Source organism: Arvicola amphibius, chromosome 12 (assembly GCF_903992535.2).
Source record: "Arvicola amphibius chromosome 12, mArvAmp1.2, whole genome shotgun sequence".
Lineage (NCBI taxonomy): Eukaryota > Metazoa > Chordata > Mammalia > Rodentia > Cricetidae > Arvicola > Arvicola amphibius.
This window is the reverse complement of record NC_052058.2, coordinates 18,621,434-18,647,792: the sequence shown is the minus strand read 5'-3', so window position 1 is coordinate 18,647,792 and position 26,359 is coordinate 18,621,434. Positions and strand designations below refer to the sequence as shown.

At 42.7% G+C, this 26,359-nt stretch overlaps 1 protein-coding gene across 1 annotated transcript in view; it reads right to left on the bottom strand.

The window, feature by feature from the left end:
* The window catches only part of Pld5 (phospholipase D family member 5), a 326,043-nt gene that overhangs the window by 26,608 nt on the left and 273,076 nt on the right, over positions 1-26,359 (bottom strand). The gene's annotated exons all lie outside the window — the stretch shown is intronic.

Sequence of the window (26,359 nt, the reverse complement as noted above, 5' to 3'; positions counted from 1 at the left end):
CCCTCTTTTCTCAGTGCACAAGAAGGAAAGTGAAGCCCACAGAGTTAAGTAAAATTACAAGTCAGAGACCAAATCGGGGGTAAATTAGGAATCTGATTGCAGGTTTCATGAATGGTTGTTAGAGATACTCAGGCGAAGACTTCAATGGCTCCTTCCCAGCCTACTGTGTCTTTGGGGAAAGTGTTCACTATCTTTGACTTGCTTACAGTAACAATGTAAAGTTTTGATTGGAAAAGAGAGGGACACACATGTGAATGTTTTATATGACTTGGTCTCCCAGTTAAGGGTCGTTTGGGAGACCTGGGCTCCTGAAGACCAAAGCAGGAATATGATATTTTCTTCCAGTCTGTCTCTTTCTCCAGGAGAGACTGCTTACCATGTAGCATTGTATGCCCTTGTTCCCCGGGCTACCAGTACAACATACTATTGGGGGGGGGGGCTTTCCATGTTCATCTATTCTGACCTGTACTTATGCTTCTAGCTCCATGGCAACCACAAAATAGATATGCATAGGTTATTTAACCTACTCAGGAACTTGTCTCTAATTTCTTGCTAATGCAAAAAATAACATGATCATCCTTGGACATATTCTTATGTGCATTTGTGCAGGTATTTCTTCAGTATTGAGTATTGCAGTCAGAGGAACAAACACATTAAGGTTAAGAAAATGAAAGGTTTCAATGAACAGGTAGATCAGAAATGTGCAAAGACACTTACTTATGACTTAGGCCTTTTAATCAGAGCTGAGTGGCTGGAGCTAAACATGAAGGGGAAGGGGTGTGTGTGTGTGTGTGTGTGTGTGTGTGTGTGTACAAGTCTAAGTGTGCAATCATCTCTTTCCAGGTGATGAGGCCTGAGGGACAATGGTCTTTATCCTGTCACTTGTATTATTTTTAATAAAACGCTGATTGGCCAGTAGCCATGCAGGAAGTAGAGGCAGGGTGACCAGGTAGGAAGTAGCAATGGGGCAATGAGAATTCTGGGAAGAGGAATGTTTCAGTCTGCAGTCGTCACCCAGATGCAGAGGACGTAAGATGTGACTGCCTCGCCCAAAAAGGTACCAAGCTGTGTGGCTAACACAGACAAGAATTATAGGCTAACATAAGTTATAAGAGTTAATAAGAAGCCTGAGATACTAGGCCAATCAGTTTATAATTAATGTAGACCTCTGTGCGATTTCTTTGGGACTTAATGACTGCAGGAACCGGGCAGGAAAGAAAACTCAGTCAACAATGGGGTAGAACTAGAGTGAGGATGTTGGATTCCCAGGGATTTTGATGGATGAGCATCTGATGTTTCCACTGGAGGACGTGGGGAAGGCATAAAGAGAGAAGCTTGTTTCCAGAAACCACCCATTTTACTCTTTATTTGTTTTTTGTTTTTGTTTTCTGAGATAACAGAATTTCTGGCTGTTAGATCTGCCCGCGCCTCCTTCCTGAGTGGTGGAATTAAAGGCATGCACCACCACTGCCAGACTCTCTTTAAGAATATATATATTTATTTTATTTGTAATTATGTGCATATGTGTATGTGGGTTATGTGTGTATGTGGGTTATGTGTGTATGTGGGTTATGTGTGTATGTGGGTTATGTGTGTATGTGTTTATGTGGGTTATGTGGGTATATGTGTATGTGGGTTATATGTGCATATGTGTGTGTGGGTATGTGTGTTTGTGTGTTATGTGTGTATGTGGGTTATGTGTGTATGTGGGTTATGTGTGTATATGTTTATGTGGGTTATGTGGGTATATGTGTATGTGGGTTATATGTGCATATGTGTATATGGGTATGTGTGTATGTGGGTTATGTGCATATGTGGGTTATGTGCGTATGTGGGTTATGTGTGTATGTGGGTTATGTGTGTATGTAGTTATATGCGTATGTGGGTTATGTGTTTATGTGGGTTATGTGTGTATGTGGGTTATGTGCATATGTGGGTTATGTGCGTATGTGGGTTATATGAGTATGTGGGTTATGTGGGTGATGTGCATGTGCAAGTGCAGATACCTGAAGCAACTAGAAGATGGTCTCAGACTTCCTGGAGCTAGAGCTATGAGCAGTCATGAGCCTCTTTGACATGGATGCTGGGAATCAAATTCAGGGCTCTCCAAGAGAAATATTCATTCACTCTTAACCTCTGAGCCATCTCAGGCCAGAGTAACCCTCTTGTTTCAGAAAAATATATTTTTATATTTATTTATTTATTATGTATATAATATTCTGTCTGTGTGTGTGCCTGCAGGCCAGAAGAGGGCACCAGACCCCATTACAGATGGTTGCGAGCCACCATGTGGTTGCTGGGAATTGAACTTAACCTCTGAGTTAAGAGCACTGGCTGCACTTCCAGAGGTCCTGAGTTCAATTCCCAGCAACCACACGGTGGCTCACAACCATCTGTGCTGAGATCTGGTGCCCTCCTCTGGCATGCGGGCATACATCGAGGCAGAATGTTGTATACATAATAAATAAATCTTAAAAAAAGAAAAATCTTTTAATTTTATATTGTGTTCTTTGTGAGTTTGATGAGCACCATGTGTGTGCAATGCCTGAAGAAGCCAGAAGAGGGCATCAGATCCCCTGGAACTGGAGTTATACTCTTGGGATCCACTGTGGGAATACTGGGAACCAAACCTGGGTCCTATGCAGGAGCAGTAAGTGCTTTCAACCTCTGAGTCTGTTCTCCAGCTTCTCACAGCAACTCTTAAAACACAGCCTGTTAGGATCTACACCCCATTGTTTGTAATGTGGGGGATTTAGCAGAGGAGAGATGTCTCACTGGCCCATATAAGGCCAGATATTCCTACTGATGATCAAGTGTCATCTTGTGGGAGTTTCCAGACTGACCTCAGGCTAGTCTTGCCAAGGGGTCTTTCTATGACTGTCTTCAGCTTTATTACTCCAGGACCCTTGCACCTCAAGGGCTGTTCTGTTAAATGAAAGTCTCAGCATCAGAGAACATTGGGTTGGTTTGCTCTAAGGACATCTGGTTAGTAATATAGCTTGTTCACATTTCAGACCAACAGTTATTTCAAGGGCCAGACATCTGACCAGGTACTTGCAAAGTCCCAGCTCCAGACACCCAGTATAAAGCCACAGAAGAAAAATATCATGTATCATAAAATTATGACACAATCTAACATGAGCTGTACTGGAGATTATCAGGCAGCCAGCTGTGTTTCTTCACATAGGTGTGAATAGCTGAACAAAAGCCCATCTCCACCCGGAGATGTGGAAAGGGTAGGGAAAATGGCTGCCACTGAAATTAGGTAAATTCATGAGGCCTTGAATCCCACTGAGATGAGCAGACAACCCTGTTCTTCAGGCTGAATGCAATTCTCTCCTTGGATTCTGTCAAGAAGCTCAGAGGAATTCTCCTGGGAAATCAGACAGATAGAAACAGACTTTTTCATAAGTTTGTATCACCATTATGTGACTAAACTTAGGGACAGGAAGAATTGTATTGGCATTGTGGCCCCTCAGTTTATTTACCATGGCTCCTCACTGCCTGTGGACAATCTCTCCAACTTACTTTTGTCACCAAGAAAGACAAAAGCCAGCCATGACACCTAGGAACCAGCAAGCAACCCTCAGTCATGTCTTTGTGTTTCTGGGATCTGGTGTGAGCCTTCAGTTGTTTGTGAAAAAGTTTCATAGAATACTGTCACAGACAGGGCCACCCTGTGGGCATTCATGGCGGACTAAAGCAAAGTTGAGACCTGTAATCACGACTGAACACACACTCACAAACATAAACATCATAGAGCCATGAAAACGACCAAACATGCCTCAGTCAAGCTGACTCATTAGGTTTTACTCTCTACAGCTTAGCTCACCTCATTAGTACTCCCATACAGATGAAACTTATTCAGACATCTACTCTTAGATGCTCCCTCCTCCCCACCAATGCTCAATCATGAACAAAGCCTTGCTTTGTTGTAGGATAATGCTCTTGTACATTGTAAAGGTTTATCACTTGTATTAGTCTAATAAAATGCTTTTTGGTCAGTAGCCAGGTAGAAATAGAGGCAGGGTGACCAGACTAAGAGAATTCTGGGAAGAGGAAAGGCAGAGAGTCACCAGATATATGCAGAGGAAGCCAGATGAGAATGCCCTACTAAAAAAGGTACAAATTCACATGGCTAAACATAGATAAGAATTATGGTTTAATTTAAGTTGTAAGAGCTAGTTAATAATAAGCCTGAGCTAACAGGCCAAACAGTTTATAATTAATAAAAGTCTCTGTGTGTTTATTTGGGAATGAATGGCTACAGGACTGGGTATCTTCTATCTACATTACTTCCTCAAGTACTTCCCCAAGTCAACAAACAGAAACCTGAAACCATAACATGCCTGAGAACTCACTGAGATGCCTTATGAACCTTTTCACAACAGCTGGTTGTCTTCCTACTCCTATTGACCTTTGGCTGGGGGAGGTGATCCAGCCTGCTCCCTACACCCATGTCATAGGGCTGTATAGGTTGGTGCAGCAGCACAGTGAGCATTGCTTGACAAGTTCCTTTTGGACAAAGTGCTAGGTATTCAGCATCATTCTAGATGAAGTGTTAAGCTATTCGGCAGCAGCGCAGAGGTACTTCAAGGGAGACAAACAAATGAAAGGCAACAGTGATGCCTGTGGACAGCAGAGAAGGATGGCGTATTTGGAAGAGGTTTTCTCACCGGCACCTAAAGCCAAATAGTCCTCTTGAAACACTCATGGTCCTCTTTCTGTGATAGACTTGATCCTAGAACATGTGCCATCACATTTGTCAATCTGTCTATCTGGTGAACCAAATCTTCAAAATGAATGGGAAAACTGGGAGCATGACATAAAGGAGCTTATTTGATGAGAAATAACAGAAGCAGCACTCATCGGTCTCTGTGTTCTGTGGACTGCTCCAAATGTTTCACATATCTGTGTCTTAAAATCGTTTTCTTTAGCAAGCATCCATTTATCCTGGCACACACAGTGATGAGTTTCACAGAGACATTTTCGTGTAAGTAGATCATGGACTTGGACCACACTCACCCTCTCCTGCCCTTTCTCATCTGTCCTTTTTTCCCCATTCATTTCTGTCGGGCAGTCTCACTTCTATCTTCATATCTTATATAGTATATGGTTCATATAACTATGTAAAATAGAAGATCTACACATGTGAAAAAGCATGTCACTGGCTTTCCTGCATGACTCAGTTCATAGAACGTCATGACCTCCTGCTGTGATCATCTTCATGCAGATGGCTCACCTTCATCCTCTTTTATGGCCAAATCATACTGTGTTGTGCATTTATTCCACATTTTTTTTCATCTGTCAAGCTGCTGGTGGACAGCTAGCCTGATTCTATAACACTGTTGTCAACAGTGGGACAACACATCTGCTTTCTTAAACTTCTCTCGAAATCCACCTGCTACATAAGGAAGCCCAGGTGTGGAGAGGTAAAATGGCTTACGCAGATGCATTTCAAGGACAGAGGCTGAGCTTACAGAACTTAATGACAGATAGATACTGCATTTGTAGGAATACTTCTTTAGGAGGGATATCTTTTCATTTATCTGCATCTTTAAGTTATTTTTATTGATTTGATGTTTTTGAAAATTTCTATGTGTATTTCACATCATCTAGGTCCTCCTGTGTCCTCCATGACTCCATCTCAAATTCATGACCTTTCCTTTATTATTCACACGTACATGCACACATGCACGCACACACACACTCACACATAGTCATATGCGCACACACACATACTCACATATGCACACACAAACACACATGCATGCACACACACATGCAGACACACATATACCGCTTACTGTGCCTATTTAGTGTTGCTCATTTATGCATGTGTTTATGGCTGACCACTTGGGACTGAATAGCCTACTGAAGGGGACCAACTCTTCCCCTTTCTCAGCAGCTATTAATTGCCTATAATGCTTCATGCAGGGCCTGGGTCTTGTGAAATTTCTCCCATCCTTGTTGGCATGTCACCTGTCTTTGTCATTGTGTGGGTCTTATTTAGGCAACCATATTGTTGAGGGTCCGTGGGTGAAACTTTCCTGCCACATATAGAAGTTGTAGATGCCCTAGGCCTCTTGTTCTTACAATCCTTCAACTCTTCTTTCATGATATTCTCTGAGCCTGAGGTGCAGGAACTGTATTGAAGGTGGCTCACTTATGGTGTCTACAGGACTGGACTTTATAAGGATTTCTTTGTTTTTGTTTATTTTATTTTATTTTATTTTATTATGTTTGAGACAGAGATTCTTTGTGTAACAGCCCTGGTTGCCCTGGAACTTGCTCTGTAGCCCAGGCTGTCCTCAAACTCAAAGAGATCCGCCTGCCTCTGCTGCCCAAGTGCTGGGATTAAAGGTATGAGCCACCATACCTGGCCTTGTAAGAATAATTTAATATAAATATGTAATGTACTTTGGCCATGGTTTTCCACCTACCCTCCTCTCCTACCCTCTTCTTTCTCTATCTTTTCCATTTCTTTAGTTTCCTTCATCCTCCTAGATGATTTTGTCTCTTTTCATCTCACATGTAACAAGATGAATCTATGTATCTCTATAAAATGTAGGGTTCAAAGTATGTAATATTTGTTGCAGAGAGAGTGCTTCCCCAAGCAGAGCACTTGAGTCGAGATGTTCTCTGGTGGTTAAGGCCAAGTCCTGCTGTTTATTTCTGGGCCCTCTTTCTGTCTGATCAGGAGTTCTGCATCTTAAAATTAAGTAAAAATTAGGGAAAACATGACATCACACTAGATCTCTTTTTCTTTTACCTGTTTATTTGTTTGAGATAGGGTCTCACAATATACCCCTGACTGGCCTAGAACTTGTTATGTAGAGCAGGCTGGCCTCAAACGTACAGTAATTCCCCTGCCTCTGTTCTTTAGTCCAGGGATGACAGAGTGTTTTGCACTATGCACAGCTGAAACCATTTCTGTTTGTTTTCTTAGGACTGGTAGAAGCCGGTGATCAGAGTGAATGAAGAGATTCCCCATCACCAGGACACAAGCAGCAGCTTCACAGCAGCCAGGCATGATGGGTTTGTGGAGCAGCAGCCAGGGCAGGCATCTGATGGATTCTCCCGTCAGCATCACAGGGAGTGGAGAGGCATTAGCCTCATTGTCTCCTGCACTTCAGAGTAATTAATGCAGCTAGCCAAACCACAGCTTAATTTATCATCCACACATGTCCGGGGTGTTGTTTCCATAATTTTATAGGAATGTAAACAAGTACTTTTTTTTCAAAAATTTCCTGACAAAGACAAAAAGCCCTGCAACTGTGGACAACATCCGGAATCCCAGTTAGTTGCTGATTAATATTTTGAGTGATAGCAGGAGACTTAATCACTGTGAACTCTAGCTTTGTTTCTTTCAACCTTGAAGGTGAAATCTTTGTTATTGATGATGAAAGAAGAAATAATAGCACTTTGGAGGCTGCTCATCTCCTGCCAGGAATCCCCCCACTGTCCTGGCCCTCTATTCCCAAGTAGGTGGCTAGTACCATTTAACTCACTGATGTCTGGTTTTCAGTGTCTGCCACATGGGGACTAATGGAGCTTGCCTGAAGCAACTGGACTAATGGAAGAGACAGGCAAGTATACAAGAACTTCAGGACAGCTACTTCAACCTTGTTTCAAAACTAAGGAACTGGAAGATAACAAAGGAAACTGATTTGCCACAAAATGACGGCTTGTAATGCCGGGTCTCAAGCAAGATGTTTTTCAAAAAAAGCTATGAAAGTACTGTACTATGTCGTTTGCCTCCCCGAGTTCTCCAGCTCCCTCTTCCTCCTTTCCGTTATCCCAAATTCATCAGTGCTTAATCTTTAAAAAATGTTTTATCTATTTTGTGTGCACACGTGTGTATGTGCACATGTATGTATATGTATTCATGTGTGCGTGTGTGTGCACACATGCATCTTAAAGCCCATGTACAGAGGTCAGATACTAGCTTAGGAGAATCCCCTCTCTCCTTTCACTCTGTGTATTCTGAGATCATCCTCTGGTTGCCAGGCTTAGGGGCCAGGTGCCTTTACCTGCTGAGTCATCTCAATTGCCCCAATGCTCCATCTTTTTAAGGATTTGAGAACTTTCCAGACTACTATCTTTTTGCTTTTTTATTAATCTTTCATTTCTGCTGCAAAAATTCACACAGCAATTTCTTGAGCTTATTTTGGAGACGGTAAATCAGTAGGCAAGACCTTGACAGGTTAAGGACAGGAGAAGATTCATGGGGAAATCTTGGAGGAAGGAAGCCTGATAGTAGAGGGGATGAAATCATTGAAAACACAGTGCAGTTATTTTGGGGGTACTTCCATTTCATCTTCCTTCTTTAGAAGAGTTGAAAGGATTCCAAACCGGCACCCTGGTTCTCCTTTCAGTCCTGCTCTTATCTTATTAGTAGCATTATTTTTAAATATTTTTATGACAGGGTCTTAGTGTACAGTCCAGGCTATTTCAAACCCTCCTCCTTCTGCCTCAGTCTCTGAAGCACTGGGGTTATAGGCGTGTATGGCTGCACTTACTTCTGTCTTTTCAATGACAACAAGCGAGTTGAAATCATCTCAGCTTCAAGTGGCTGTATTTTGTAATCTCCTCAAGTCCCTCCAAGGATCTAGTGACTCTTATAAAACACGGGCCCAAATCTGAGCAACTCCAACGTCCCTTCATATATATATAAAACATCCCACCCCTTTCCCACTGGGATAATTATTGTGATGATGATGCTTAGCAGCCACGCAGGGATGAAGCTGTTGAGGAACGCAGAAGAACAGAGATTTCCTTTGTAAGTGCGTTGGCAAACGCATGAATCTTGCTATCTTGTTCTACACTTTATTGCCAAAGTGAAGTTATCAAATCAGAGGGAAGTGTGATGTAGGTGTGTCTTCTATGTATCAGATGATTTCATTGGTTAATTAATAAAGAAAACTGCTTGGCCTAATAGGTTAGGACATAGGTGGGTGGAGTAGACAGAACAGGAAGAAGGAAGTGAGGTAGATGGCTCAGTCAGATGCCACTCCTCTCCTAAGTGAGACTGCCATGACTCTTCTCAGTGAGCGAGATGCAATGAAGCCAGCCACATGGGCAGACATGCTGAATCTTTCCCGGTAAGACACCGCTCATGGTATTACATACATTATTAGATATGGGTTAGTCAAGATGTAAGTAAGAGGCTGAAAATATGGGCCAGGCAGTATTTAAAAGAATACAATTTGTGTGTTGTTATTTCGGGGCATAAGCTAGCCGGTGGCTGGGAACCGGGCAGGATGAAAAGCAGGCCTGCTCAGCCCCTCACTACAGAAGTGGACAAGAGGATGGAATGAGAAGTTTTCATCTTGGAGTTTGTAATTTGCACAACTAATTCAAAGTCAGGTTCGAGTTGGAGATCTTGAGAGACAAAAAGGCTGTGGTTTGGAGATTTTTCAGAGGAAAAGGACCTCCATATTTCCTCCTGTTTGCTCCTTTTTAATTCAGAGTGCAGGCTCCCGCAGTTCTCAGGATTGCCTCTGAGTCAGGGATGCTCCAGGGCACTTGTATCCTAACAGTGGGACAAATGAGGGGTTGTGGGTCTTTCAAAAAAGCTATCTAGACATCCAGCTCCACTGTCTCCCTCTTTTTCCTGCCCACATGGCTCTAGGAACATATTAGGATGACCAGAGGAGACACGGCTTCTCTAGACCAGAGGGCTGGGCTCCCACTAGGCCAGCTGACACCCTGATTGAAATGGATGACTGTCCCTGGAGTTCATCAGCCTGGTAAGGCGGGTAAGGATTCAGGACTAAATTTTACGTACCTCCTTCCTGCTTTGGGGAAAGATTATCGCCCTTTTGTGTCTGTGACTATAACTTCTTTCATATATCTGTGAATGAGGAATGAAGAACACAGGATACAGAGGAATTGGACTCAAAAGCCTCCCCTCTTAGAACTAGCTTTTATAATAGCAGAATTTGTTACACAAGCTTCCAAGGGAAGGGAGCATTCATTAGCCCTACCCAGCTATGATGCCTAGGAACCACAGCAATGATCTGCACAGCAAATATCCCTAAAGTTGCAATAGTTGCAATAGTAGTGATCATATTTGGGTCGTAACCAACAGCTTTTTTTTTTGTGGGGGGGGGGGTTTGAGACAGGGTTTCTCTGTGGCTTTGGAGCCTGCCCTGGAACTAGCTCTTGTAGACCAGGCTGGTCTCGAACTCACAGAGATCCGCCTGCCTCTGCCTCCCGAGTGCTGGGATTAAAGGCGTGCGCCACCACTGCCCGGCTAACCAACAGCTTTCTAATTGGGCTTAAGGCCAGTTGAACAGGAGGGAGATCATGGCGGGTACTGGAAACCTAGGGAACTGTACAATAATAATAATGAAAAGATGTGAGGTCATGATTTGAAAAGGAGCAGAGAGAAATATAGGAGAAATTGGAGGAATGAGAGGGAGGGGAAATGATATAATTATATTTTAATTAAAAAACAAAACAATTATATCCTTGACTTTTTATGTATGTGTAAATATATACCCCTAAATATGGACTTAAGTATATTATTAGCTACTTTTCCATTGCTGTGATAAAACACCAGGACCAAGGCAGCTTAGAGCAGAAAGGGTTTATTTAGGCTTGTGGCTCCAGAGGGATAAGAGTCTTCCACCACACATTTAGGGAGGGTAGTGGCAGCTGGCATGGTGACTGGAGCTGAGAGCTCATATTGGGAACTGTAAGCTGGAAGTAGAGAACAAACTGGGGACGGTGTGGATCTCTTAGCTCTCAAAGCCTCTCCAGTGGCACAATTTCTCCAGCAAGGCTAAATCTCTTACACCTCCCCAAACAAATTACCAACCATGGATAAAGCATTCAAATGTCCAAGACTGTGGGAGGACATATCATCCGAACTACCACAGTATGTATCTACATGTGTGTGTGTATGTGTGTGTGTAGGTCAAAATTTTGCACAAAGAACAATAAATATTTGCTATCATCTTCTTCTTCCTCTCCCAGACTCGGCATTTTTCTAAGCAACCAGGCATCAGAAGGGCTCCTGCTGGGTGGCTAACAGCTGGCTCTTCACTTCCGTCACACCAGCCCTCTCCAGTGAAGGGCTGTCAGATGCCCAGTGACCTGCTGCACTTGTATGTGGAAACCACAGAGAACCCACCGTGCCCTGCTGCAGCCTGGCTCAGATTGCCCTTCCCAATCTTCTTAATTTTAAGTGGGAAATTTACCTGATTAGACATTTTCCGCATCTCAGTTTATCACTACTGCAAGCTGATAAACAAAATATCCAGGGAAGCTTCCTAAGGGAAATTGATGGAACGAGGATGCAGATTGCAGCAGGATGAGCCGTTCATGCAGAAATAGCAAATACAGTTGTCTAAAATACGGAGTGGTGAATTGTGACAGGTCCCACTGTAACCTGGTCTCTCCATCCAGACTCCCAGTCCCACGCTCTCCTCTCCCAAGTGTCCCACCTTGCCCAAGGATTTGGTCCAAAGGTTAAGAGCTTCCACTTTTGCAGAAGTATTGAAAAATATAACTTCTACCTTCTCTCTACCCGTGACTCTGCTTCCCATGGCAGGTGGAGTGAGATCATCTAGTGAGACCAGTAATGAGTTCAGAATGTAGATTCCTTGCTTTCCCCCTTAGTCCAGCAGCTTAGCCTATGGGTATCTTGGGTCTGCCCTCCAATGTCTTGTACAGAAATGACTTGTTGACTGAGTTTTCTGTCCCCCCTGGTGCCACAGTTATTCAGTCCCAAATAAACCCACAGAGGCCTACATAACTATAAACTAGTTGGGCTATTAGCTCAGGCTTCTTATTCACTCTTACAACTTATATTACTCCATTATTCTTGTCTATGTTAGCCACGTGGCTTGATACCTTTTCCAGCAAGGGATTCTCATCTTGCTTCTTCTGTGACTAGGTTACAGCTGCAGACTGAATCTTTCCTCTTCCCAGAATTCTCCTGTTCTTGTCGCCCCGCCTATACTTCCTACCTGGCTACTGGCCAATCAGCGTTTTATTAAAATACAATTGACAGGGTACAGACTATTGTCCCACAGCAATGACTCAGATTAATGGCTGGTTCATGCCTTTAACTTTGGTGAATTCAAAGCTAAGGAAGTGGAAAGAGGCTCAGTTTTTTTTTCTTTCTTTTTTTTTTTTTTTTTTGGTTTTTCGAGACAGGGTTTCTCTGCAGCTTTTTTAGAGCCTGTCCTGGAACTAGCTCTTGTAGACCAGGCTGGCCTCGAACTCACAGAGATCCGCCTGCCTCTGCCTCCCGAGTGCTGGGATTAAAGGCGTGCGCCACCACCGCCCGGCTGAGGCTCAGTTTTGATCTTCCATTCTGACATTACCAGTAACAAAAGGACATCTGTCCACAATTTTCTGATTCTTGGAGGCATTTTAAAAATGGCATGGAGCTCATGAAGATTAGTGTGACATTTGCTGGCTTCCTAAAAGTCCAAGAATGATCTCTGTGCCCAATACTCCCATCTTAATTACAAGTGGTGGTGTGGGAGGTCCTTCTGTCTATGTGTTGCATTTATTGATTAATGAATAAATCTGTTTTGACCAGTGGCTTAGCAAAATAGGGCAAGGTGGGAGTTCCAAGCAGATAGAAGAGGAAAGAATAGGCAGAGTCAAGGAGAAGCCATGTAGTCCTGCCAGAGACAGATGCCAGGCAGACTTTGCCCAGTAGGCCACAGCCACACGGTGATACACAGATTGATGGAAATGGGTTGATTTTGGATATAGTAAATCCAGAGGTGAACTTGAGCTAGTGGCTAAATAGTATTGCAAATAATATAGTTTCTGTGTGTTTATTGTGAAACTGGGCAGGACAGAAACTCAAGCCAACTTGTTGGCGTAATTCCCACAAGTTTGAATCAGGTATGAGCATTCCAGTCAACCTCCATTTTCTTTCCTAGTAGTTACTGCCACCTCCAACACAGTGCTCTGTTCACAGCATTGGCTAACGGGCTCCAATGCTGATTGATAAATTGAAACTCTACCCTTTGAGAGGAAGCACAGATCAGAGTAGGAAAACACAATCGAGATGGACTACATCGGACCTCACATCCAGGTGCCGAGCACTTAATCCCCATAGAACAGGCAAAGTAGGGCCAGGTGAGACTGTAGTCTCGCGTTTGTGACCCCGCCGTGGTGCACCACTTGTCCTTTGGTGGTCATCTCTTGATCTTGAGATGGCAACGTTGGAGAAAGTATCAAAACTCCCAAATAATCAAAATCCCAGATTCTTATCCTGCAGGAACTTCACGCTTACAAAGTTCTCATAATCAATATTGAAGCTCCTGAGATGGAGTTCTCTTAAGAGTCAGGGTGACTCTCTCCAAGTCAGTCCCTCTCCAAAGGGTTTAGGAAACGGACAAAAGCTGCTCGACAACAGAAGCTGTCAGAAGCTATGGAAGGGATAGTGGGGAGGAGTAGGGCAGCTTACTGTAAATCACATAGTGGCGTGTCCCCATGAATAAGACCAACAATGTCTTTAAGTCAAATAACATCTGGGGCTTAGGGGCTTCTTACTTGGAAACCCATCTGCAATCGTACAGATAGAAATTGTTATAAGAATCTAATAGAAGGAAAAAAAATGAGAGCCGGGCGGCGGTGGCGCACGCCTTTAATCCCAGCACTCGGGAGGCAGAGGCAGGCGGATCTCTGTGAGTTCGAGGCCAGCCTGGTCTACAAGAGCTAGCTCCAGGATAGGCTCTAAAAAAGCTGCAGAGAAACCCTGTCTTGAAAAACCAAAAAAAAAAAAAAAAAAAAAGAATCTAATAGAAGGAAATGTTTGAGGGTTTTCCTTTAGCCTGCTCAATACAGTTTGAACATGCAAAATTCTAAAAGTTTAAGACCATCACACAGCATGTACCCAAGTCAGAATTGTCATATAGCATGTGTCCAAGTCTAGCATGCATGGGACAGCAACAGAATCCAGGGAACGTTGGGCCCAGCCTGAGAACATCTTCAAAACGATGTTGCAACCTCAGAGAGACCAGACACCAGGGAAAACTGGTCAATGGGCATCTATCATCTGATGGGGGAAATGAAGACCGTGCTTGTCGGATGCCCAGAAGGAGATGGCAGATGCTCTGCCTGCTGATTTTAAAGGACTTGTTTGGGCCAACAATGGAAACTGAATTATTCCCTTCTTTACATGGTTTGGGATTACCAAGACTTGGCTGTCATCAATAATTCAAATGAACTAAAGGCCCCAGGGCAGTTATAGCAAAGGAAATCATTTGGCAATCAGACATTACCCAAAAGATGTGTGGTCCCATGTGTCACTAAAAAATAATAATTCTCCTAATCTTATTAGTGATGCATTTCTACAGAAAGCTGGCTGCTGCTTAGTCAGCTTATAGCCTGGTATCCAGGGTTTGTAAATCAGTTCAACCCAACAATTATAAACTTGGCATCCCTTCTGTAGAAGACCCCGAATTAGGCACGTAGGGTGAGTTGACAGACAAGTCTAAATCCCCGATGTCTAAGTGGATGCCCAAGGTGACTGACTATGTGAGGCAGCGACAGTAAGTGGAAAGGAAGAAAAACACCCAAAGAATGATAAGGCAGAGTTGATTTGGATAAGAGGCATAAGGAAAACACCACAATTTTTTCTGCAGGATTGGATGTAAGGGAATGTCATCAGGTCAGGATAGGTTCACAACCCCTGGACCAAGCACGGGGCTCATCAGTGTAGTGCACACCCGCCTGACTTTAAGGAGAGAAGAGTTCACGGGGATTGAAACAGCTACGATAGTGATCAGCAGATCATGGCCTAAGCGGCCCCATGGAGGTGGGGACATCTGACATGATCTTGAGACCATAGCTAAAGCTCCCAATGACAGCTTGGAAGATGCACCCCAAAGGAAATAGGTGTGCACAAAGCTGGGCTGTGGGAAAGGTCAGGAGCAGAGGTGGAAGCAGAGGACCCTGGGGAGTGGTGGACTCCAGCCTGCAGGACCACAGAGCCTGGAGGGCTGTCTGGGTCCAGGGTCAGAACCTAAACTTATACACAAGAATAAACATAAATCATGGATGTGTTTTTAGTCTCCACAGGACTCAGGACCTAGAAGAACTTCTGTGCTTGCTTGTTCAGAAACATTTGGAGCTACCAGAGTACTCTCCATCTCCAGACTGCTGATACGTTCAAAATAAATATTCACTTTACTGACAGTGTTTATTTATTTGAAAAATATTTATTTTAATTTTTATTTTATGTGTGTGTGTGTTTGCCTGCTTGTATGTACATGTTCCATGTGCAAAACTGGTGCCATCAGAGGCCAGAAGAGGGCATTAGATCCCCTGGCAGTGGAGTTACAGATTTCTATGAGCTGTCAAGTGGGTGCTGGGAACCAAATCTTGGTCTGGTCTGCTGCAAGAGCAACAAGTGCTCTTCACTAAGCCATCTCTCCAGTTCCCAGAGGCAGTTTGGAAAGTCAATACTAACATAAAACCACAGATTTAAAGAAAATTATTTTCTGTTTGTATTGTGGTACAATCTACATGCTATAGAATTCACCTTATCCACAAAACTGTTACATCAATCAAGAAATAGAAGAGCACCCCCACCTGGACCATCAACCCCCTCACCCCGTGTCCCTTTATACTCCAGTCCTGGTTAACCAATGGGTTTTTATCTTTCCTCAGTTTCATATTTGCAAAGATGTCATAGTGATGGATTGGTAAAGCACAGAATCCTTAAAACACTGTTTCTTCCACTTCGAGAACCACTGGAACCATACACAGTAACTTTGTTTTAAACCGCTGAATAGTATTTCATCGTAGGTGAAATACTACATTGCAGTTCATTCTCTACTCAAGTTGTTTTGTGTTGTTGATGATTGCAAACAAAGCTGGTACACACATTCTCATACTTTTTTTTTTTTTTGGTAAGGATCCAGTTTTTTTTATTTTATTTTATTTGCAGTGAGGCCGTTGAGTCATATAATAAATATATGTTTAACTTTATAAGAAATCACCAGTGTCTTTTTTAGTGTGTAATTCCTCTGGCAGTTGTACATTAGTTTCTTGATACCTTCAACAATAGTAGTAGTAGTAGTTGTTGTTGTTTGGTTGTTTGAGACAGGGTTTCTCGGTAGCTTTGGAGTCTGTCCTGGAGACCAGGCTGGTCTCGAACTCACAGAAACCCAGCTGCTTCTGCCTTCTGAGTTCTGGTATTAAAGGCATGCTCCACCACTGCCCGGCAGCACTTGGTATTTTTTTAACTTTAATTTTATTTTAAAAATTTCCATTTTTCTAACAGCCAGGCAGTGGTGTCACACTGTGGTTTTAGTTTGCCTTTCTTTAATGACTATGGTATATTTTTGTGAGCTTCCTTGCCTTCCAGGCTGGAAATGCCTATTCATATATTTTGCATATTTTAAAAATGGGTTATTTCTTTTCTTAATGAATTTTTAGCATTTCATTCATGTTAAGACTCTTGCATATTCTGGAAAAACAATCTTTATTGGGTGTGGTTTGTATTTTTATTTTCAAAGCAGTTTACTTTAAACACCAGAAACTCTTGATTTTAATCAATCCTAATTTAGCCATTTTTCCTTTATAGAAAATGGCTTGTATATATATATTTTTTTTAGAAATCTTTCCCTAATGTCTTGCTATAAATCTTTGTTTCTATGTTTTCTTCTGGAATTTTTATAGTTTGAGTCCTTGTGTTTAGGTCTACAACCCATTTGAGTAGTTTCTTTTACAAGGTGTTAAGTCTGAATCTACTTTAAGTTTACTTATGGACACCCAATTTTAAAAACATTAAAAATTTTCTGTGTATGGGTGTATATGGGGGACGTTGTGGGGTGGAGGCTATGCCTGTGAGGGCAGTGTCTATGGCGGCCAGAAAAGAGTGTTGAGTCCCTGGGAGCTGAAGTTAAAGGCAGCTGAGAGCCACCTGACGTGGGTGCTGGGAACTGCATTTTCCTCCTCTGCAAGAGCAGTGCACACTCTTAACCCTAAGTCATCTACATAGTCACCTGCTAAAAAACGTCATTGATTAATCTGTCTACGCGCGTGTGTGTGTGTGTGTGTGTGTGTGTGCGTGTGTGTGTGTTTGCACAGGAGGGCGTCCTGGAGCTGGGGTTACAGGTGGTTGCAATCCACCTAATTTGGGTGCTAGAAACCACGCTCTAGCCACGAAAGAACAGCAAGTGCTCTTCACCGCCAAGCCATCTCTCCAGCCCACAGACACCCAATTTCTGTAGCAGTATAGCAGTATTAGTTGAATATTAGTTGCTTTACACTTTTGTTAAAAACTTCTGTAGCACTATTTCTGAACTCTCTATTCTGTCTTATTAATCTACACGCCTACTGTTTTGCTCATGTGGCACTGTCTAAATTTACTAGTTCATGCAGGTCAAAATATCAGGTCATATAAGCCTTCCACCATTGCTCCGTCTCAAAATTGCTCCATCTAGTCTCATTTTCTGGCCTTTCTAAAGAAATTTTAGAGTACAATTGTCAGCTTCTATTACAGTCATGATTGGATTTGGATTTGAGTTGTATTGCTGCTGAAGATTAGATTGGGGATAAGTGAGTGACATTAGAGCAGCATTGCCACTACCAAATTCGGAAGCTCATTTCTCTATTTAAGGTACTTCTTTTTTTCTTTAGAATGTATTCTTTGTATGTTTCAAACATACAAACATGCATGCATGTTTATATGTTCACTTGTGTGTAGGCATTTGTATGTCTCTGTGTGTGCATAACTCTGTGTATGTGTGTGTGTGTGTGTGTGTGTGAATACCTGAGACTGATGTCGAGATCTTCCTCAATCATTCTTCTACCTTATTCTTTCAGGCAGGGTCGGGTCTCTCACTTAAACCCAGAGTTGCTGCTATGGCTAGCATCATTAGATAGTTTGCTCTGGAGATCCTTTGCCTCTGCTTTCCAAGGTGAGTATTACAGGTAGGCTGTCTGATCCACACAACATTTACATGGGTTCTGGGGATCTGAACTTCAATCCTCTTGCCTGAATGGCTAGTATTTCATCAACTGAGCAATCTCCCTAACCTTTCCATTTTAAAAAGAGATTTATTTAATTTTATGTTTATAAGGGTTTTGACTGCATGTATGTCTGTGTACCACATGTGTATCTGACAGCCAGAGAGGCTGGAAGAGAGAGCCAAATCCCTTGGAACTGGAATTACAGATGGTTGTAAGCTCCTATGTGAGAACTGAACCCAGGTCCTCAGTAAGAACAAAAAGTTCTCTTAACTGTTGAGCCGTCTTTTTGCCCAGCCCTTTTATTTTAAGGTACTCCTAAACTTTATTTAACTGAGGCTTTTTGGTATTAGCATCTTTGTTAAGATGTGTACTTAAATATTTTATACTTTTGGTGCTGTTGTAAATGTTACTATATTAATTTATAATTATTTGTACTATTATATAGAATACTGAAATTTTTAAACAGAAACATATCTTACCCCGTGTTCGTTGCTGCTCTATCCACCATAGCAAAGAAATGAAACCATTTAATTGTTTATCAACATACAAATGGATAATGGAAATCTGGTATGTCTTAGTTAGGGTTTCTATCGCTGTGAAGAGACACCATGACCATGGAAACTATTATAAAGGAAAAATTTAATTGGGGCTGGCTTATCGCTTTAGAGGCCTAGTCTATTAGTGTCATGGCAGGAAGCATGATGGTATGTAGGCAGAAATGGTGCTGGAGAAGGGGCTGAGCAGTCTATACCTGGATTGGCAGGCAGCAGGAAGAGAGAGAGACACTGGGCCTGGCTTGAGCATTTGAAACCTCAAAGCCCACCCCCAGTGACATATCTCCTCCTACAAGGCTACACCTCCTCCAGTAAGATCACATGTTGTAATCCCCATAGGCTATGAGCCTATGGGGACCATTTCCATTCAAATCACTACATGGTACATACGTAAAATGCAAAATGGAATACTATTCACCTCTAAAGATATGTGAAATCATAAAATTTGAATAGACTTGGACATATAACATTAAGCAAGGTCACATAACCATGAAAAGAAATAAACCACATGTTCTTCTTCATAGGCAGATCATGGCCTATGATATTTATGTATGCATTTAAACAAATGTACGTGTGGGTACATTTAGAAAGGAGAACAAGAAAGAGTAATATAAGGAGATGTGAATGGATGGAACTCAGAAAATGGACATACAGTTTGAAAGAAGATGTAAAGCTAACTGCTTTTCTCCTGCTGTTATTGATATACTAGGTGGGTAAGTACATAAAAACACTATTGATAGTGAAACTGTAAAATCAAACAAGGTGAGGCTCCATGGCTTCAGAATGGCCATTCTAACTGTATATTATTTCACTGAAACATAAACTTTAGATCTAGTTAATCTCACCGTGTAATGCTTTTATTTGTAAGTTACTACAATAAAGTTTTAAAAATATTTTTCTCTCTGTAAAAACACTCAATTTAAATGTTGCCTTTGTATTATAAAACTTTTAAACTTACTTGCAATAACTATTTTGTAGCTTTTCCTGGAACTTCATCTATTTTGTAAATAGAGACAGTTTTATCTCATCTTTCTAATCCATGTGTTTTTTGCTGCTGCTGCTTCCTCCTCCTCCTCCTCCTCCTCCTCCTCCTCCTCCTCCTCCTCCTCCTCCTCCTCCTCTTCTTCTTCTTCTTCCTCCTCCTCCACTGGAGCGGGTATGGACTCCAATGTATAGCAGGACTGTAATGATATGAATCTTTGCCTTGTTGCTGACCTCAGTGAGGAAGCATCTAGTCTTTCATTACTAAACATGATGTCTCCTATGGGGTTTTGGTAGATAATCCCAATCAGATTAACACATTGGTCTTTTAATCCTACTTTCCAACAGTATCATGAATGGCTACTGAATTCTGTCCAAGTTCTTGCCCAGGGCCATTGAGGTGGCTCAGTGGGTAGAGACAAACCTGGTGATGTCAGTCCAATCTCTGAAACCCAGGTAAAGGTGGAAGGAGACAACGGACCATACATAGTTGTCCTCTGACTTCCATACACATGTTGTGGCATGCACACCACATACAGCATGGACATGCACACACAGTAACAGCAATCTTTTTTAAAGGTTTATCTGTCCTCATTTCGATAATTTTATGATGCTTTTTAAGCATTCGGATATATTGCTGTGATCAGAATCTGAATACTAACGTAGCTTTGCATTCCTGGAATACAATGCTACTTGATCACAGTGTGTTATCTTTTTGTAGATTGTCACATTTGATTTACTTGTAGGTTGTTGGAGCTTTCACATCTGTGTTGATGGCTGGCCTTGGTCTTCCTGATCAGGCAGTTGTCGAATTTTGGTGTTTGGGAGGTGCTGGCAGCATGAAAGAAGCTGGCAAGCCCTTTCTACTTTTGTGCTGCGGAAGAGGTTGTGCAAAATTGCTTCTGTTTCATCGTTAAATATTTAATAGAATATTCAGGTGAAGCCATCTGGGGCTGGAGTTTTTGGATATGAATTATTTATCTTCTTTTCAGTTTATTTAGAAGACAAAGTATTCTGGTCATTTTTTTTCCTAATTGGACTTTGATAGTTGGTGGCTTTCAAGACTACTGCATCTAAGTTGTTAAAATTATTATCATAAAATTGTTAATGATATTCTTTCTATTTACATAAAGCACTCTTTATCCCCACCTCACCGAGAATGCTTTGAATGGACACCGCCCTTTGCATTGCTAATGCCCTGATAGTCTCATTTCCTGGAGGCATGATTCCCAGTGTCTGTCAATTTTGGGAGCATTTTAGTTATTTAGATTTTTTTTCTGCCCTGTTTTCTCTCCTCTTTTTGATAATTCAGCTACGTAAAGGTCCAGTCTTTGACGTGGTTCAGCTTCCGATCCCCTTAGTTTTTAGAATCTTTTTCTTTGTCCTTCAGTTTGAATACTTTCTATTGACCAATGGTCTGTTCTTTGATTCTTTCCTCAGTTATCTCTAGTGGCCTGGTGAACCTAAGGAGGGAATTCTTTGTTGTCTGTCTTGTCTGCTTGGGGGATCTAAGCACTTTCATCTAAATGCTACCTCTCCAATGAATTTGCCCATCTCTCCTAGCATGGTGTTATCTCTTCTAATAAAGTTATTAACATATCAATCATAGTTAATTTAATTTTCTAATCTGATTGTTGCAATCGCTATTTCATGTATGGCTGGGAGTCTTTGGATTGCTGTGTCCCTCTTAAAAACATAGCACATTTTTTTTTTTCATGAAAGCTGGTTGTCTTGCAGGAGAGCACAGATGAAGACAAACAACCTTTTGCTTGTAGATGACAGGCACTTAACGACGGAGTGAGCGAAGAGGGAGTCAGTCAGGAGCATCATATTACTCTCCTGATTCCTTTGCTTTGGGGTGAGCATTGCTTGTAAAGGGGGTAACATTAATCCCTCTTCCACAGTTAAGGTCTCTGCTTTGCACTGAGTCTCAGTTCAGGCCTCTGTGTTTTTCTTTTTTCTTTTTCTATCAAGAAAACCCTCCTAGCTCTTTGCTTTGCTGTGAAGCTAACTCTCAGTCACTGTGCATATGATTCTCAGAGGGAGAGTGTTTCCAGTCATTCCTCCCTATCACCAGCTGTGGATCCATGATGAGCAGATATCCATCCTCTTTCCTGTCTCCCAAGGGTGGAAGGTTTGGGGTTTTATTTCTGTCAATTCCCCCAAGGGCATGGAGTTTGTTGCCCTTCCCTACGAGTCTAAGAACAGCGGGGGGGGGGGGGGGGGGGGGGGGGGAGGATCCAGGTCTATTTTTTGCATTTCTATAGCAGTTGCTGTTCTGAACCCATATTCATGCAATAAGCAAGGCTTCCAGAGGAATCTCGCCAGGCACTTTTGTGATACCTGGTGACATCCATGGAGAAATTTGGGACTTGGTTTTGTATCTTCTAGTGCCATCTTCTTCAGTGCTTTGGTCCCTTGGGAGACGAATTTGCTTTTAGGAAACCGTTAAAAACATTGCTGAATTATTTGTGTCTATAGAGGGCAGTGACTTCTTCAGTTAAGTGCCTGTGCGGTGTTTCTTTGTCCCTCAATGATTAATTAATTACAATGTCAATTCTAATGCTTTATTCAAGCGAAGTTGGTAATTTTTGATTGCCTGGGTCTTCTCCATCCCTTTCCATTACTCTGAGAGCGAAACTCTTCTTCTTTTAAGTTTTTTTTTTTTTTTTTTTTTTTTTTTTTTTTTTTTTTTTTTTTTTTTTTTTGACAGGGTTTCTCTGTGTAGTCTTGGCTATCCTGGAACTCTGGAACTCACTCTAAAGACCAGGCTGCCCTCAAACTCAGAGATCTGCCTGTCTCTTCCTCCCATGAGCTGGGGTTAAAGGCATGTACCACCATTGCCTGGTGAGAACAAAATTCTTTATAGATTTTTTTCCCCATCATAAGCAGAAGCCCCCCAGAAAATGAGAAGCCAGAAGTTTCCTTAAAAACAAAGGTCTGAGCCCACCATAAACGTACATTAAGACTCTACTGCTGAAAAGATTGCATACTTTGGTCACAGGATAAGGAGGAATGAAGTTGTTACTGACTAGAAATGCCTTCTCTGCTAGTTAGTTTTCATAGCACTGAAGTTGCGTTGGTCCTCTAGAGAAAAAGTCATAGCTGTCTTGCCCAGCTGTGACTCCTGTGAGCCTATAATAACGACTGCTGTGTTCATGGGTGCCACAGTGGCACAAATATCACGTGGGCTACCAACCCCTTTCTGATTGGATTTAAGGCCCACTCCATAGGAGGCAGTACATTTCTGGTGCTATAAACTGGGCTAAGAACCAACCTATGGTTGGGGCACTCACAGGCCGTAGATGTGAAACCATCCAATTGTCCTCTAAAGTTGTATCTCTGTACTCAAAGGTTTGTAAAGCTCTTGGGCATCCCTTAGAGGAGTTACTCTGTGTAGTCAAAGGTAGTTAGCTCAGAACCTCCCAACTGGTCAGAATGAAGAGAGTACGTGTCTTGAAGTTGGCTTCAAGTATGTGCTTCAGCTTCTAATTCTCCGGCCTCTACCTCCAGAGTGTTGGAATTACAGGCTAGTGCCACAATATCTAGTTTATGTGGTACTGGGACCAAAACCAAAGATTTGTTTGTGCTGAGTCAGCAGTCTTCCGATTCATCTAAAACCCCTCCCCCTTCTCCCTTGATTGGGTCATTGAAGTCATTAGGATCTTTTCCAGAAGTAGTATGGACCAAGAAATAAGACATAACATTGTTAAGTAAGGAGCATAACCCCAGACCCTGGCATCCATCCCAGCCCCCCTGGCCTGGGCGTTGCATTGGTCTGGACTACATATCCCAGCATGCCAGGTCTTGACCCCTCCCTGGGAGAGGGTCAGGACCACTCCCACAGGGTATTTAAGTGGGCTCCCAGAGGAGGAACACATGGTTCCGGGTTTGCATGTGCCCCTGCTTTCCTGTCTCCCCATCAAGCGCTCAGCCACCGGAGCGCAATGTATTTAATAAAACAATGGGCATTTTTAATTTGGTTTATTCTGACCTAGTTGGATTTCTTTGCACCAGCGGAGCAACTCATCTTAGGAATTTTTTCCTAACAAACACATTTCTAGCAAAGGATATTAGAAATACACGGGGAGCCCCTGAGTAGTTCTCAAGATGAAGATTGAGGTTCGACCACATAGAGAATAGGAGCTGCCAAGGCAAAGGATACAGAGTTCTATCCTGATTTATCCCATGAATCCTCATGAGCCAAACGTCTCAAGACAACCTACACAGCTATTCAACCACAGCAGTGAACATCTTCATCCTCTACCTGTTTCAAAATTACTGCCTATTTAGCAGGTGTGATGGCTATCCTCCATTGTCAACTTGACTACACTTCAAAACAACTAGACGTCAAGCAGCTGGGCACACCTGTGGGGGGGGTTTCCTTGATTGGATCATTTGAGGTAGGAAGTCCCATCCTAAATCTGGGCTACACCTTCTGGTGGTAGTCTACATAAAAGGACAGAAGAAGAAGAGGAGGAGGAGGAGAAGGAGGAAGAGGAGGAGGAGGAAGAGAAGAAGGAGGAGGAGGAGGAAGAGGAGGAGAAGGAGAAGGAGAAGGAGAAGGAGAAGGAGAAGAGAAGAAGAAGAAGAAGAAGAAGAAGAAGAAGAAGAAGAAGAAGAAGAAGAAGAAGAAGAAGAAGAAGAACAACAACAACAACAACAACAACAACAACAAGAAGTAGCAGCAGCTTTTGTTTTTTGCCTTTTGGCCTTCACTCTCACTGCTGCTGAGGCATCTATCCTGCGCTGAGGCATCTATCCTGCGCTGAGGCATCTATCCTGCGCTGAGACATCTATCCTGCGCTGAGGCATCTATCCTGCGCTGAGGCATCTATCCTGTGCTGAGGCATTCCTTTGCTGGTGTTGTCAGAACCTACCTCTTCAGAATCTCAGTGTAGGCTGAAGATCAGAAGCTCTCTAAACATTTCCTTCAACTCAGCACAGATCGGAACTGTGGAGACATCCAGCCTTGGGGGCTCAACAGCTACTGGGTCTTGGCCTTTACATTGGGGAACAGCCATTACTGGACTATCTGGACCATAGCCTGTAAGCCACCCTAATAAATCCCCCTTTCAATATATATCTTTCCATTCTATCAGTTCTCTACCTTTAGAGGACCCTGACTAATACAGTAGGCTGGGAATAAATATTTGACATACTTGCATGTGTGTGTATGTATGTGTGCACAGATGCACACGAACAAACGTGTGTGGGCATTCACACCCATGCTCACCTGCAGAAGCCTGAGGAAGAGCTGGATGTCCTGCTCTGTCACTTTGCACCTTATTCCTTGAGGCAGGGTCTCTCCCCTAACCTGGATCTCTGGTAGCAGCAAGCTGCTCAATCCTGCCTCTGTTTTCTTACAATACCGGTTCAACAAGGCACTAGCCAGCCAGGAGGTGTGCTGCACCCTTCAGAGCTCTCAGGAAGGCGGTGGACTCTGACTTCGGGGCCTTACACTTACATATAGCTGCCACTCTTACTCCTGAAGCCCTCTTCCTACCCCTACTCAGCGTGCTTTTTTCAGCAAAATAAACTTCATCAAGATGCGGGCATTTATTCAGGTAACAGGAAGCTGAATTCGCCTTTAAATCTTAAACAGCACTGAATTTCCAATTACAGTTTCCCGAGACTGACATCCGGGAAGGAAAGAAAGAAGCAGGAGGGCTGAAGCAGGGACTTTTGTTTAGACTCAGTAGGGAGGAACAGCTCTTTCTCCTCTGAATACACTGAAGCGGTTTGCTGAGTGTTGCAGCAGCTAAAGTGCCCTTCCCTCTTCATACTCCATCCATTGTTCACCCTCAGCAGGCCACTCATTTATTAGCTGAAAAGCCACTAGGCAATGACTACAGCCATTACCTGTGAAGCAGGTCAATACAGGAATTGTTGCTCTGTAACTGAGAAACCTGGCACATAAAGGAAAACATCCAGCCCAGAGCCCTAGGAAGCCAGTGTCTGTTATCTCAGGGGCTGAGCTATTTCATTTTGCTTAGTTCTGCAGACAACTTGAATGAATTAAAAATCTTGCAATGACACAGAATATCACTGTGCGTCCTGTGCTTCTGTTTGAGGATTTCCAGCAAACACTTAGTTCCCCCTTACAATCAAGATTCAAGATTATGGCCTTGCCAATGCCAACTGTGTCTAAGGCTCAAGGAACACCATGAAGAGAGTGGAAAGGTTGTTAAGAGCCAGAGAAAGTTTCATGTGAGCTTGTGTCTCTTAAGTATGACAGGGATGCTTCTCCTCCCATGATACTGCAACATGGATGCAGAAACAATACCCAAACAATGACAACACCTCCAGAAATGCTAATGTGCATCAGAAGGTAGAGTGGGAAATGCATGTCGTTATATGTGATAAATGGAAAACGATTTATTTGTTCGTTTGTTTGAGATGAGGTTTCTCTGCGTAGCTTTGGAACTTGTCCTGGAACTCACTTTGTAGACCAGGCTGGCCTCGAACTCACAGAGATCCGCCTGTCACTGCCTCCCAAGTGCTGGGATTAAAGGTGTGCACCACCACTGCACCACCCGGCTTTTTTTTTTTTTTTTTTTTGCTTTTTGTAATGTAAATGGGTGTTTTGGCTGCATGTATGTCTGTGCACCTGTGCATCACATGCATGCCTGGTGCTGAAGAAGACCAGAGGGGGACAGCAGATCCCTTGGGAATAGGGTTATGGATGGTTGTTAGACACCATGTGGGTGTTGGAAATGAACCGGAAGAGTAGCCAGTGTTCTTAACCACTGAGCCATCTATCTAGTCCTAATGGAAAGTAAAGTCATCTTCGGTCCCAATGGGTGTTAGAATTGTGGGACCTTCCATCCTTTATTCAAATGAGGTTGGAAGGTCCTACCATGTTT